The sequence below is a fragment of the Ceratosolen solmsi genome, unplaced genomic scaffold (genome assembly GCF_000503995.2).
Source record: "Ceratosolen solmsi marchali unplaced genomic scaffold, CerSol_1.0 scaffold23, whole genome shotgun sequence".
Taxonomy (NCBI): domain Eukaryota; kingdom Metazoa; phylum Arthropoda; class Insecta; order Hymenoptera; family Agaonidae; genus Ceratosolen; species Ceratosolen solmsi.
In genome coordinates this window covers 5,127,805-5,143,124 of record NW_011948430.1, presented here as the reverse complement: position 1 = coordinate 5,143,124, position 15,320 = coordinate 5,127,805, and the positions used below count along the sequence as shown (strand labels likewise).

The window sequence follows — 15,320 nt, the reverse complement described above, 5'->3', positions numbered from 1 at the left end:
TAGGTGCGCTGGCGCGTGTGCACGTGCTTGCGAGTGTGCGTGGGTGCGTGGGTGCTTTGGTGCGTGTGCGCGTGCGTATGTAAGTGTGCATGCGCGTGGGCGCGTGTGTGAGTGGGTGCGTGGGTGCATGCGCGCGTGTGTACGAATATCCACTAGTATGTACATGTTTTTGAAAATAAATCATACTGTTAAAAACTGTTTGAGTCCATATAGAAAGAATGAAAAACATGACTACTATTTATGTATCGATAAAAGAATTAATTTCTGAAATATTACTAGAAACAATTATAGTTTAGTTTATTAAACGAAGGTAAGATATTTATATAATAAAATAATTGTATTAAACCGGCAAGTCGATGTAAAAATACATCAACAAATACAAAAACACAAATCAATAATAATATTTGTATAAGTTGCTCGGCACTTCAATATGAGATGAGAAAAAATTAAAAATAAAAATAAATACATTAGTATTATTATTATTAGTATTATTATTATTGGAATTATTAGAAACAATGTAATTTAAGAGATGCGATATTAAGGACAAAATCATTTTGACAAATTAATAAAATAATCATTATAGTGCAATTTTAAAGATATCATTGATAATGACGAAGAAAAATATTGAATATCATGCGTATACAAAATTTATAGTGACGAATTACGTTTTAATAGTGAAAAGACCCAAGAAGTTACAATGGTTGTTCTATTAAGTCAACGATCAAATTTGCAACAAAGAAATATGCATATGTGACATATGTACGTGTGATATATGTTCCGATACATGTATATCTAGTCCAAAACTAGAGCTAAATATCTAAATGGAATGTCTCATTAACGTCCGAAAAAATACCTATGCTTGTATTTCATAAATTTCTATTGAATAAATGTTAAATAAATAAGCTAAGACGTTTTAACATTGAAAATTATATTTGTAGCGTATAATACGTTATATAGATCGTATAACAGAAATCTGAATTTATAAAATTCTAAAACTTCTCGAATAATGATAATAATAATAATAATAATAATAGATAATAGATAATAGATAATAGATAATAGATAATAGATAATAGATAATAGATAATAAATAAATTAATAATAATTATAAGCGAGGTAATACGCACACAAGGTGAAGTCGTCATAGCATAAATTCGCTCCATGAACATATACTGAGCTCTATGGGCAATGTGTAAAAAAACTTTGCTAAAATACAACGGGAAGGAATTTTATAAGAAAGTAAAATTTATGAAAAGAAAATTAGCCACATCACTGTACAGCTGATGACGACGCATGAAATGCGTAACCCTGGGTAATGACATCGACGACACAATGGCCGTTGAAAGTGACCTACTTTAATAAATACTGTTAATTGGAAGAATTGGCCAACGATGCAAATGTCGAGGCTCTGCTACGATAAATTCGAGTCGACGTATTGAGAAATTATTGAAAAAAAGGGAGACGAAAAAAAAACGCCACTAGCAGGCAGTTTTGCAGGCAATTCGATTGGCATCGAAAGATGAGCGCCGTGATTTATACGCTTGAATGATGCTTTCAACAACTCCATGATAATTCTGGACCAAAGAGGAATATAAACACAACATATAAACATAGAAACAAAGACTATTCTTGATTAAAGCAATACGCAAAGTTAGCACATACACATATATATTAGGGCACAAGTGTCTGCAATTGGATATGGAGAATGAGTGTAATTTATATAAACTATTAGATCGATAATTTATTCAACTATCGACGCAGAAGATCTATCAACGCATTGAACCGAAATGAACGAGAAAGTTGGCTGCAGCAGTGGAAGATTACATATATGTAACAACGATAGGCAATAATACTCTTTCATATTCTTCATATGCTTTGCAAAAATTTAATAAATATTTCTGACCCTGATTTATTGTTAGCGATAAAACTAAATTTTACATATGAAAACAAAAGTTCGTGCAAAAAATAACGCTTCGTTTTTCTAAATTCCGAATATAAAATTCATAAATTTTACTAATTTTTTTAAAATGTGATATTACACTTGGCACGTTATATTATATGCCATAATATTGAATTTATGTAATTTTATATTTCATTTGTAGAAATCTTCTTACCACTGCAATTATGTTCAAAAAAAAAAAAAAAAAAAAAAAAAAAAAAAAAAAAAAAAAAAAAATATAGAAATAGAAATTTCAATGAAATTTTGAATTTCTTTCAGACAAAAAAAAACTGTATAAAATGCATCGTATTTCACTGAAATTTGGTTCATCTAACACATCACTCTGTCTAATTTCTAAATTTTCTTTTTAAAAAACGACAACAACAAAAAAATTAAAAAATTACTTTTTTTAGCTTCTCTAGTAAAAAGTTTCTATATTCTTTATTCAAGTTCGGCTTTAAGTAAAATCTTTTCAGTCGTGAAAAGTTGAAAAAAAAACACGTTAAAATCACTTTTTAAACTGAATTGTGACTTCGAAACTAAATAAAAATTTTTCATTGTGTTTATTTGGCTATCAGATTTGGTATTATTATAAAATAAATGTACGCATACAGTTTTCGTAATTTAATTTTTTTATCTTAAACCAACAATTACTTAATAAAATATTTCTGCGATAGTACATAAATGACGCTTTATTTACGAATTTTCGAAAACATTTAATTATCTTATTGATTTTTGTGTAATGAAATATCATAAATTATAAAATATGAATGTATTTGTGACTTTTTATAACAAATAGTATTTAGTATTTATTTTAATAGTATAAATATATTATTTAGTCTGGAAGAATTATTTTACCGACTAATATTTTATGTTCACATTTAATTGTAACCGACAAATGTCGAATTTACTCGTTAGACAAAACAGTTGTAATTTGTTCTTTCAAGAAACTTCTATGAATGTTATAATAATAAGATTATTTATTTCTATTGAAAACTTTTATAAATATTTAATGATCTTCCGATTATTCTATTTATTCTTATTATTCTATCTATAATATTTGATAAACTTTCTTTTTCATCAAAACGCACGTCATCTAATTGTAATCGTAACTTTTTGTTACGTCTGGGCACAATTTCGATCTCGTTTGATAACAAATTGATGCAATTCATTAATTTTACTAGAATTTTTTTCTAAATTTAAATGATAAATATATATATATATATATATATATATATATATTTGTTTATACTTATAACAATAAAAATTAGATCTACCGTAAATAAAAGAAAACAACTGAAAATTTATTTTAATAAGTACGAATATAATATGATTGATTAATTTTTTTTTTTTTTTTTTTTTTTTTTTTTTTTTTATTAATATGTTACTGCAAAAGTGTAAATAAAGGAGTAACAATAAAAATTTGATATTTTAAATTATCTTTTTCATATTCATACATACTCATATAATATTTCAATATATACTTGCATTGCAAATACACATCGTTCATAATTCTTTATAGTATAAAATAAAAAATATTAGTACTTTTTTTAAATTAATATTTATTAATGTAAAAATAAGATAGAGAATTAAATATTAAAAAATCGCAAAATTCATGATGATACTTAAGATTTTTCATAAATATTATAGAGAAAAACATTATAATTACTTTGCGCTTTCGAAAGATAATCAATTTATTCTATGATAAGAGTACATTTAAATGAAATTCCAGCATCTGATGTACATGGAAAATTTCGTTTAATGAAATCATAGAGTTCGGTTGAATGTAATCTATCTTGCCTATCGAAAAAACTAGATGAAGTTCCGTTAAAAATTTTAAAGTTTTCATAATCGCTGTTATTAGTTATAATGATATCGGATGATAAATCGATTAAATATTTTTCAATATTTTGTTTATACCGATATGAATATACTAACGATATTAAATGATGTTAGATATTGTTAAATTTTTAGAAAAAAAAAATGAAATATAATGAATGAAAATATTATATTATTTAAATTAGGATGTAAATTATATCTGCATAATGTGCTAAAACTTGCAAAAAAAAAGGAAGTATAAGAAGTTCGTTTTTCCTAAAAATAAATTCAATCGGTGAGATTATTATTTTCTTATAAAAAGTAATTTCAAATAATTAATGCCTCACATATACATATATATATATATATATATATATACATGCTGATTTTTCAATAAAAATTTATTATTATACCATTACATTTATTTTGATTTTTCAAATAAAGTTGACATTATTTAGAGATGTTCTGTTTTGCGATATGTACACATTAGTGTATTGGCATTATATTTATTTATTTATATCATATGAAAGTGAAAATAATTTTAAAGATCTCTATTAAAAACTCAACTAAAAAGAACCTCAACTACAAAAAATCTCTACTATGGAATTACTTTTTGATTATAAATTTTTTACGCACTTTCATAATTTTATTATAGCTTACCTATTTCAAGAAAATTTGATTAATTTTCCTATGAGTTCTGTTTATAAAATGTAAATATTTTTCCAAAAAACAATTAGTTCAAATTTCGTTTTTTTAAAATTTTTATTACATCTTGTTCTTAAATCAACGTAAGAAAACACTAAGCAATAATATTTTAATGACAATTGATACGATCCGAAAAAAAAATAAACGAAATAATCAAAAACAATAAAAAAACAAAAAGAAAAAATAAATACCTTTTGAAATAATTATTGGGAATACAAAATAGTTTTTGTACGCGTAAGATTTCATGTATAAAGATGCGTACAAGTGAAAGTTTATTTTCGATTCTCTTAATGCTTGCGTGAAAAAAATTTTCAGTATTAGAATAAAAGCAAAAGACGAATGATCTGTCTTATCATGCGCTTATCAAGAAAAGTTGCTTGATTACTTGGTTATCTTGAAAGGCATTAAGAACATTAGGTAATTCGTAATGAGTAATGGGCACTGGTCGGGAAGAATTTATCCCCCGAGCTTGAAATAATTTAATAAATTTTCCACCCATACTGCATACAATTTTCTAACGAATGATTTTGAAAATTCAATATATACGTGGGATTTACGAAACGAACGGGAAAACTTACCGTGCATCTAGCAATATATTATATTTTTCATAATTACCAAGGGAACGTATTAAAAGCGAGAAATTACCAATGGATACTGCAGCCTAATCGTGTGAAATGCGAGTGAACGAGAAAAGTCGCGAGCATCGTGGAGCACCACTAATGCACGATCTCCATAGTTTTATTTTTATCTCCCGTACAATAGCCAATGTACGAGGGAGACGGGTGCGTGGCGTAGGTCAAGAGCTCAAATCCAAAGCACGGCGCGCACCTACACGTACATCGGCACTGAGAGCACAGGGCACGTATATAAACGGCGTGGCAACTAACCTCGATTACAGCTTCCTACGTCCGCTTGGCAGCTCGCCGGATCCGATGATCGCGCGCCTCGACGCATCACAATGGCCCCCTGATTATATCGCTCTACCTCTCGCTGACCTCCGGCCACCCCCACGGAGCTCCCCGCCCACGGCCGAATATCGTCCCCGGGGAATTTCCGCAATGACGATGACTTCCGCATCGGCAGCCTTACACCTTTCTCCCACGAATCTTTTCATAATACGCGCGAAGTCTTCCCGATCCCGTCCGCTTCCCTTACGCTCTCCCTTCCGACCACGTGCTCTTTCTTCACTCCACGGCGAAACTTATTATGCGGCAATTTCTTACGGCGGATATGTCACCTCATTCTCACGACACAGTGGGCATTTACCAAGTTTAAAGCGATCTCTTCCGCTTACGACATATAAATCTCACTTTCTTTTCGTTGAATTGCAAGTACCTGGGCGCTCGATGGCTGCGCTTCGGCGCTTCAAAACACAAAGTTTCGCCACAAAAAATGCCACGAGAAATCAGCGACCGATTATTACCGACCACTTGGCATTAATAACAAAAGCCTTCTAATGAGTTTCGGTTAGTAGTTATAAGCAACGTGACCGCAACTTGAACGTACGAGTTTGGTCTGCCCCCACTGGGATGGCGAAAGGGAGCGGGGGGGGCGGCGGGGGGGGAGGGGGGGGGGGGGGGGGGGGGGGGGGGGGGCTAACACGACATTTGCTAAATACTTCCGTACGGTTTATTAGCCTCGAGCCAATCGTTACGCACTTCCTAATTTGATCTCCGCTCACGAACCTCCCCGTACTCTCTTCCTCTGTCTCTCTCTCTCTCTCTCTCTCTCTCTCTCTCTCTCTCTCTCATCAAGTCCCTCCACGGGCATCGGTACCCGGATTAAAGAGCGGCGAGCGCGCAACACCTCGCCACTGCTGGGATTCGCGAGCGGGTCTTTGCCAGCAGCAGCTCCCCCTCAGGCTCGGCGCACATCGCCCCCGGGAGACTCGGTCGTAACTCGGGAGCCAGTCCCCGACGGACGTTGCGGGCCGGCGGGAGCGCGACTGCGGCGAGGCGCAAGCACATGGAGCAGCTCCGTTATGTGGGCTTCCAGCGCCGCCAGGGTGGGAGCGAGAGGTTGCCGGCGTACTCCGCATCCTTGGCGCATGCGGCCGCGCCGGCGCGTGGGTTAACGTCCTCTGGTCGGCGGCTGGAAAAACTGAAGGACCGGCCCTTGGATATGGCCGGGCTATTCGGACGTGGAGCAGCTGGCTTTCTTTCGGCGAACAACGACCTTGGCTGGTCGGGGGTGGGCTCGAAGGCGCTTACGCGTAACGAGAATTAATGCGACTCTTGGATTAAATCGACCAGATCCTTAATGTTGGCGGCTGGTTGGAGATCTTACAATAGAAGCTCTGACGAGTTCTTTCCTCCTTATCGCTTCCTTTGTTCTTTCTCAACGTGTTGAGAGAGAGAGGGAGAGAGAGAGAGAGAGAGAGAGAGAGAGAGAGAGAGAGAGAAATAGTGTTGTACTTGTAAGGTATGGCTATATGATCATTAGATGCCAAGTTTAAGAGCTCACGTGACCAAGTCTCGCATTATGAAACAAATTTGGAAAAAAAGTTTCTGTCCCGTGTCCGTAATTACGTGTCCAGTCCAGGAGAAGTCCGAACCACCTGGAACCACCACTATCTGCGGACATACACTACCGAAGAACTCGCGAACATTAGACTAAAATACAAATATGTTGTAACAACGTTGTTAAATATCGCTCGATAAGCATCTTTAGTAACCTTTTTAACTTTAACTTCATAATAATAATTATTATTACTATTGCTGTTTTTGTTTCTGTTTTGTTATTATTGTCGTCGTTAAAATATTCCAACGAATATAAGAAAATTTTGCCATAAAGGAAATGGCATTTCACAAATTGAGTACAATAATGAATTGTCATATTGTCCCAATTATTAATGTCATAGTTGTCCCAAACATCTAACATAATATCATCATTATATTATCATTTATCCTCATTTTGAGATACATTTTCTCTCACATGTAATAAATAATTGGATAACGCATATTCGATTTAGTTATTTGAAGATACTCATACCCAAGCTATAAGTCATAAGCAGTTGACTATTATAATACAAAATTCTATAAATAATATATTACACTGACATACTTTTCATCTAGTAATAAAAAATAAAATTACGATTTTATACTTTACCAGAATTACTTTTATTGTATTCTCGGAATATATTTTCCTATCTTCAAGATCATGAGCAAGACATTTTAATTCAAGACTAAATAGTTATATGTAATATTAAAATGCGATCCTCGTGATTAACAGAGACTCGAACTTTCTAATACTAAATAATTACTAAATTATAATACGTACTTTAGAAAATTTATTCAATATATAAGTGGAACATTGCACATATATATTTAAAAATGCTTGATTTTTTAGAATTTCCAAATATATTGTTGTCTCGAATTAATAATAAAATATCTATATATTTTTATATAGATAACGATAATAATATAGATAACGATAACGATAAATATAGATATAGATAAATATATTTTTATAAAATGAATTTTTTTATCATAATAAAATAATGCCAATTATAAAATGTTTCTATTGAAGCAAATAAATTTGCTTTGAAAATCCACTTTCTTCAAACTATGCGAGTATAAATAAATTCAATTATTTTTATTAATATTGATTGTCACTTAATGCTACTCAAGAATGTTTAATAATGAATATTTTAAGTATTGAAAAAGTTGGAATAAAATTAAATTATCTTTTTTGCATTTAGTAGGAACATTTTCACTAAAAATTAGTAAATGTTCCAATACTGTGCTTCTAACTAATGTAATAATTAAATGAAAGTTAACTGCAGCTGTGTTCATATGTATATATACAAACAAAAAAATGAATATCTTTTAAATTTAGTAAAAATGAAAAAAATGAATAAAAATTAAGCACAAGAATCTAAATCTTCGAATAATAAAAATTCATGGCTGTGACTATTTTTTATACATAGAATAATGTATTAAGTTAATTCAATCATTAGATTTAAAATTCTGAGACCCCTCGTATACTAAGATATATATATATATATATATGTATATATATAAACTCAAGAAAAGAAAGTATCGAGTTTAATTCTACTTTAAGTATATGTATAATGAAATAAACTTTTTAATTGTGCGAAAGTTTAATATTATGTAGTATTTATTTCGGAATTAAAAAGTAAGCCTGAATTTAAGTTAAAATTGACAACTTTGATTTTCATTCTACACTTCTTCACATTTAGCATGTAATAATACTGGAATTTCAACGAGTAGAGTATATACTATGGGAGCAGGGATAAGTTATTTTAAGTTTTCATTAAATATGACTAAATATACGAAGGAAAAGGCGGAAGAGACTATTTTGGAAATAAAATAAAATGTGGCTCACCAAAATTAAAAAATGAAATTACATTATTTTATCATATAATTTATGAAATCTAATTGAAGAACAGGAAGCCTGCGACTTTGAATTTCGTTATGTAAGGAAACTTCTGAATGTAGAAGTATTGGAAAATATTCGGATAACATTAATTATATGAGAATTTAAGCAAAAGAGTGACCGTAGACACAGAGAAAAGGTATATCATAATTAACATGCTGTAACATGAAGGAACTGCAGTGTCACGGATTTAAAAGTATATGTGTAATACGGTTAGCATTGAGACAAGATATAGGCAACACACGTATACAATACCACGTACAACCTGAAAACATCTCGTTGATGAGATAACGTCTGAAGCGGGACCAGAAAGCGATCAGTCAAAAGCCAAGCGTCGATTCGTCGATAGCCCAGGGCAACTTCGAGTCACGAGGAGTCTGATCGATCGCAAAGCTCGGCACGTAAGCCGAGTGAAGTGACGAGGCCTGGCGCCCGGAGCTTAATTGCTCATTCGGCTGAGCCGCGAGGAGGTAATTGAGCAAGAGCGGTAGCCGAGAATGGACTCGCGATCCTTAACGATTTCCCGATTGTAATTGGCGCTCGCGAGATGAAGGAAGCGACGCGCGTGCATGCGCGAGTATAGTGATTCAGAGAGATGGAGTGAGAGAGAGAGAGAGAGAGTGGGAGTGGGAGTGGGGGAGGACAGAGTTTTTCACGAGGTTAAGCGAGAGACTCGACGCCTGACAGTTGGATATTTACTCTTTAACTTAGCTTTCTGGAAGGCCCATTTGCAGGCGCAGGAAAATAATCTTTGTCGCTCAAAGGATTCCTTGACAAAAAGGGGCAAATACATTCTGTTGGTCACGCGTTCGCAGCATGAAATCTTTGTTAAAGGCGCTCGTTGTACGTTTCTTGGCTTACCTTATCAACTTCATCCTTTTCATTTTATTTCGTTTAGAGTTCAAGTAATTGAATGCACAATGCCTACGTTAGTATATTTATAGAATGAATTTCCACCAACATTTATATAAATGTCCATTATTTTACATTAAGCAGATGTACAATTTTTGCCGAGTTTCTATTCTTGAACTCGTAGTTGCACATTCAAATCTATCGTCAATGACCTACTTATTTATGTAAATATTAATTAATATCAGTAGCTTATTAAACGCTGGAACATAATTACTTACTATATTCATTCTATTAGTATATTCTGTGTCAATTGCCTTGAAGCATTTGCAATGTAATATTTAAGTTTCATTCAATTAAAATGTTATTTAAAGTAGTTATTACATAATATATAAATCATATGTTACAGTATATACGTATTTTATTGTAATAATTGAAACATGAAAAAAAAAATCAAACAAACACATTAGATTTCGACATTACCAATTCTGTGCATGTGGAAACTCAAAATCAAGTTACTAATCACCAACCTCCGCAATTTGGCGCACGTAAATTTTTGAGTTGTATATACTTTATACATACATATACATATATATATATATATATATATATATAAAGTACAAGAAAAGCTATTTAGTGTTCATTATAGAAGACCCGTACAGTATTATGTAGACATTCAGTATAAGGTTTTATGTATTCGTTAGCAAAAACTTCGAAACAAGCCCGTTAGTATTTATCATTGGCTTATATTATGTAATTTTTTTCAAATATAGGGTTTGTAATGTCGAAGATAAATATTTTATATATTTTTAATCATTCTAATGATGTAATAATCGAACAACCTTATTATAAGGTTTCATAATAATTATTAATATGGAGCTTGAAATATAGGGAAGGAAGTTTATGGTATACCGAAAAGATTATACTATAATGTAAAAATCATGATTGCTTATAATATATAATATTATTCATTATCATATTTATTTTATATTTTAATTGCCGAAAATATTTGAATATAAAGGATCAAATAACATTAATACAACGTTTATAATGGTTTCATTTTTTTTTTCTTTTGGGTACAATCACAATTTAAATCGAATCTTTCAAAAGTATTAAGCGATATCGCTTACTCTTTTTGCGATTATACCTTTTATGTGACATATAAGTAGGAATTCGAACTCTAAATGTTATATTCATAAAACAGTGTCGGCAAAGGCAAAAGAACTTTGAGCTTTTAAAGATATAGCTTGTGTATGTAAGAACACTTGTCAAATTTTCATGAAACTATATAGCTAAAGTAATGCTTACACTTGATTTTAATGATCCATTACTGAAAAATGAAGTACAAAAAATGAGAGAAAATCAGTTTCGCAAGAAAAAAAAAAGAAACAGTAAATGGATGTCTATTTTAAAGAGAGAGAGAGAGAGAGAGAGAGAGAGAGAGAGAGAGAGTAGCAAAGAAAAAAAAAGAAAAAGACAACCTTGAAAATGTCAAAACTGTCAAAACTGAAGTAAGTCTGACACCGTATAAATAAACGAAAAAAGTTGGAATAAAAAATAGCTGGCCATTATTGAGAAACACGAGGTGGAGCGTGTTGCAATGAGAAAAAAAAGCTCGGTCACGCGGCACTACAAATGTAGCAGGCAGCGATTTCGGCGGGAACACCAAGTCATAAGCGCACTGGAATGTAGATTGCGCAATCAGCGAGTATCCCATAAATCCGCCGGTATCGGCGAAAAATATAATGTCAATGGCGATGCCGCGCAGACAACTTTCGACCAGCCGCCAGTTGTAATAAGCTAATGGATTCTCCGGGCGAGTAAGGGAACTTGCAGCATTTACCGCCGTGTGCGCACCAACGTGAACGCCCAAAGCTTTTAACGCGAAATCGACTTTCGCGAGCCGATTCCAGTCAACTCCATCGCTCACTCAGGCTTCCTTGTTTATTATAGCGAGCGTTATTTCGAATATCCTCTCTCTCATGGACGAGCGCGGCATTAAATTTTATTCCGACATTGTCGTTTTTTTCTCAAGCCATTTTATTGGCTCGTGCATGATTGAGTTCCTCCCAATCGTTTCACTCCCAATTATTCACAATTATTACATCAAAAGCAAGTGTAACTATTCTTACGACACTTCTCACTCTCATAGGAACTGAAAAATAATGAAGAATGTTTATCATGTGCACAAAATTGCTTATATTGACCTTTATGGCGCTTAACGCTATTTTTAAAAAAAAAAAAAAAATTTTCTGTTCGATAGGCACACTCTCTATTTAGGAGCACACTCTACCAAAAAAAAAAAAAAAAAAAAAAAAAAAAAAAAATGACAAAAACAAAATAAAAAAAGATTTTAGTAACAGGAGGGCTTAAAAGACATATTGTGATATTTAAAAGTGAACGTCAACTATGACTTTTAATAATGTACTTGTGAAATTTTACATAAATCCGTCTTCGAATATTTTTCCTATAATATCAAAGCTATTAAATAACGTTAAACACATAAATATAAATAAATACGCTAGAATAATTATATATATTTAAATTATTATTTTTAAAACAATTCTAATTTATTTGTTTTTTTATATCTATGTTTTTACAATTTCGATGAAACATTAACATCCAAAGATTTAAAGATACTAATTACAATGTTACAGATTGCGATTAAACTATCGAGAAATTTTTAAATATCTATTGGATGAAAAAAAAGAAATTTCTTATAAAACTCTTAATGAATAAATATTATACTAATTTCTTCGAACATTCAAGAGGAAAAGCTTAAAGTTAGTTTGCTATTGATTTCTGTTTATGCCCTTCGAATTTATTCACTTATTAGAGATAAGGTTACTCGAGTATTCCAGTCTTCATTGTTTTAATTATCATATTTTAATACATTATAAGCCATAAGAATTACGTCGATATTGTATAATTTTAATAATTAAATATATTTATTTTATACATATTAAATATTACTATAAAAATTTTTCAAAAACCAATTAAATATCATTACAAAGATATCCAATAATTCATAAAAAATTTTGTATTAAAATATGACGTTTATAGTATGTAACCTAATATAATAATAAGCATTAGTGATACTAGAAATTTAATTAAAAAGACATCGATTAAAATATTAAGATTATTGTAATTTGTTTTTGAAGTGTCAGGAATTGTCTACAGAAATCTACAATAATAGTTTTTAGTAAAGTCTAGAGAATTCGGATTGTTATATATTTAATTATAATTTCAAAAAGAATATTTTTTTAACACAATTATAATTAAGAGTAATAGTGAACATTATAATTAACATTAATGCACAATTAAAAATGAGATATCATTTGCATAGTTGTAGGTGCAGAAACATTTTCGTAAAAACAAGAAAATAAAATTTTTCCCTCCGTATGTTGAATTCATTAGTTTGAACAATAATTTAATTTTCCATATCTCTAAAGGGATTAACGTACTTCTTTAGCCGACAAATCACAAGTCGAAATAGCTTTAATAGACTCTTTTATGCGATGGATTCAACACTATCGTTACTTTATCTATAAAAATTTTAAACTACGTGAATAATTTACACATAAGTAAATAAAATTTTCAATACAATCTCTCGTCCACTACACTTGGGGCGGATGAAAGACACGAAAAAAAAAAGTGCCGAGTCTCGAGCGAAAAGAAGAACGATACGCCACGCCTCCTCCTAAAATCGAAGCTTAAAAATCAAAGGACAGGAGCTGGGGAAGCAATTCGCCCGAGCATTCGCAAAACTATTTTCGTTTAAGGAGTCCGGCGGACGGGGCTGGACGAGGAAGTGGTGTACGCCCAGCTGCATTCCATAGCGGAATCGCGTTGCATTAAACACGAGGGGCGCACGCGACGCTGGTCGCTGTGCGTTTAATTTCCCACGGCGAAAGTTGGCAGCAACTATTCCCATTAGGTAGTTTCGGGCTTTTTGTCCTATGGACGCGCCTCACACGACCCGCTACTTGTCCACCCGCCCAAGAGGGAAAAAGCGATACGAGACGTGGTGGCACCAGACGTGGAGGGGCGAAGGTAGAGACACACAGAGAGAGAGAGAGAGAGAGAGTCTTTGTTGCCACGAGTAGAATATTGTTTCGCTATGTGATTGTGGGCCTTGGTAAACTTTGCGCATTTAGCCTGTCGGCAAGTGCCAGGACGACGAGCTGCAGCCGACTATTCCCGGCTTATGGGGCAGTCGAGACAATTAATTTCAATGTAAAATATTGGCAAATGGCGAAGCTCTCTTCACTTTCATCATATTTACCGATCATATTTATCGTTATACCTTCAATAATTAATAATGGCCGTAATTGGACATCAAGTTATCGTGTTAAGTCATCAAGTTACGTGACTACACTCGGAAACTTATTAAACTCGATAATACGTATTCTTTCTTTATTTACGTATTTTAAGATTCATATTTATAATATAAAATGTACAAATGTCAAATAGGAATTACATTGCATAAATTGAATGTTGATAATTGTGGTAAGGGAATTTTAGTCGGATAGCGCATGTAGGGCACATCTCGCGATAAAATAAAGATTAATACTTTCAATAAACGTAATCATACAGTGATCGAATGTATTTAAAATTTTAATCAAGTCACATGCGAATGAATGAAATATAAAAAAAAAAAAATGTTCATCTTGCGTGCTTAATAATCATATTTCTTTTAATTGGAATTTGCGCTCAGTAATTAAACTAGTAGAGAGCACATAAAAATATATTCATTTTTTAAATACGCAATATTATTTATCTACTTTATTAAATGAAATTAATTATTTTTTGTATTAAGTACCGTGGATGTAGTGAAAATGTTGGCATATAAAATTTATATCTAAAATTATTTATAATAGCGAGATTAAAATGTGGTACAAAATTAATTTCTCGTCCAATTATAAATTAAATAAATTTTTTTTAATAAAGTTGAAAAAAATTCGTCCGAAATACAAACACAAAGTTGGCACTAAAAATATATAAATATGCAAATGTGTAGAATTATGGAATGAAAAATTTTATCGAATTAACATAAAGGTAGAAATGTAAACAAACATTATGAGAATTACAACGAACCGCGACTGTAGGAAACAATTTCCCTTGCCTTCTCAATTAGAAACCAAAAAAATGCCTCTAACGCTTCTGCCATTAAAAACACAAACTTGGAAAATACACGCGGGAAGCTTTATGAGTTCAAAAAAGCGTCGCGGGAGCTGGACGACATAAATTTCTCACGCGAAATCAAAAAAACGATAAAAACTTACGCCGACGACTCCACAGTGATACGATCCTCTATACATACATACATACACACTCACACACACACACACACACACATGCATACATACATACATACACGCATACATAAATACATACATACATACATACATACATACATATATATATATATATATATATATATATGAGCACAACTAGAGGCACCGGTAAATTCGATTTACGAGAGCCTCACTGACATCCGTAGCTGCCGAGCATTTCACATATTTTTTTTTCTACGCGTCGAGATTTATGATTATGACGATTAGTTTCTGCTACGGTTACGATATTGTGTACAAGAGTATTATTCCTATGA

The 15,320-nt window shown here is 32.1% G+C and overlaps 1 protein-coding gene across 1 annotated transcript in view; it reads right to left on the bottom strand.

The window, feature by feature from the left end:
* The window catches only part of LOC105364133 (Chondroitin sulfate N-acetylgalactosaminyltransferase), a 161,352-nt gene extending 155,666 nt beyond the window's left edge, over window positions 1-5,686 (bottom strand). The window contains exon 1 of the mRNA XM_011501997.1: window positions 5,350-5,686. The gene's annotated coding sequence lies outside the window, so the exon portion shown is untranslated. The remainder of the gene's footprint in view (window positions 1-5,349) is intronic.
* Between the last annotated feature and the right edge of the window lie 9,634 nt (window positions 5,687-15,320).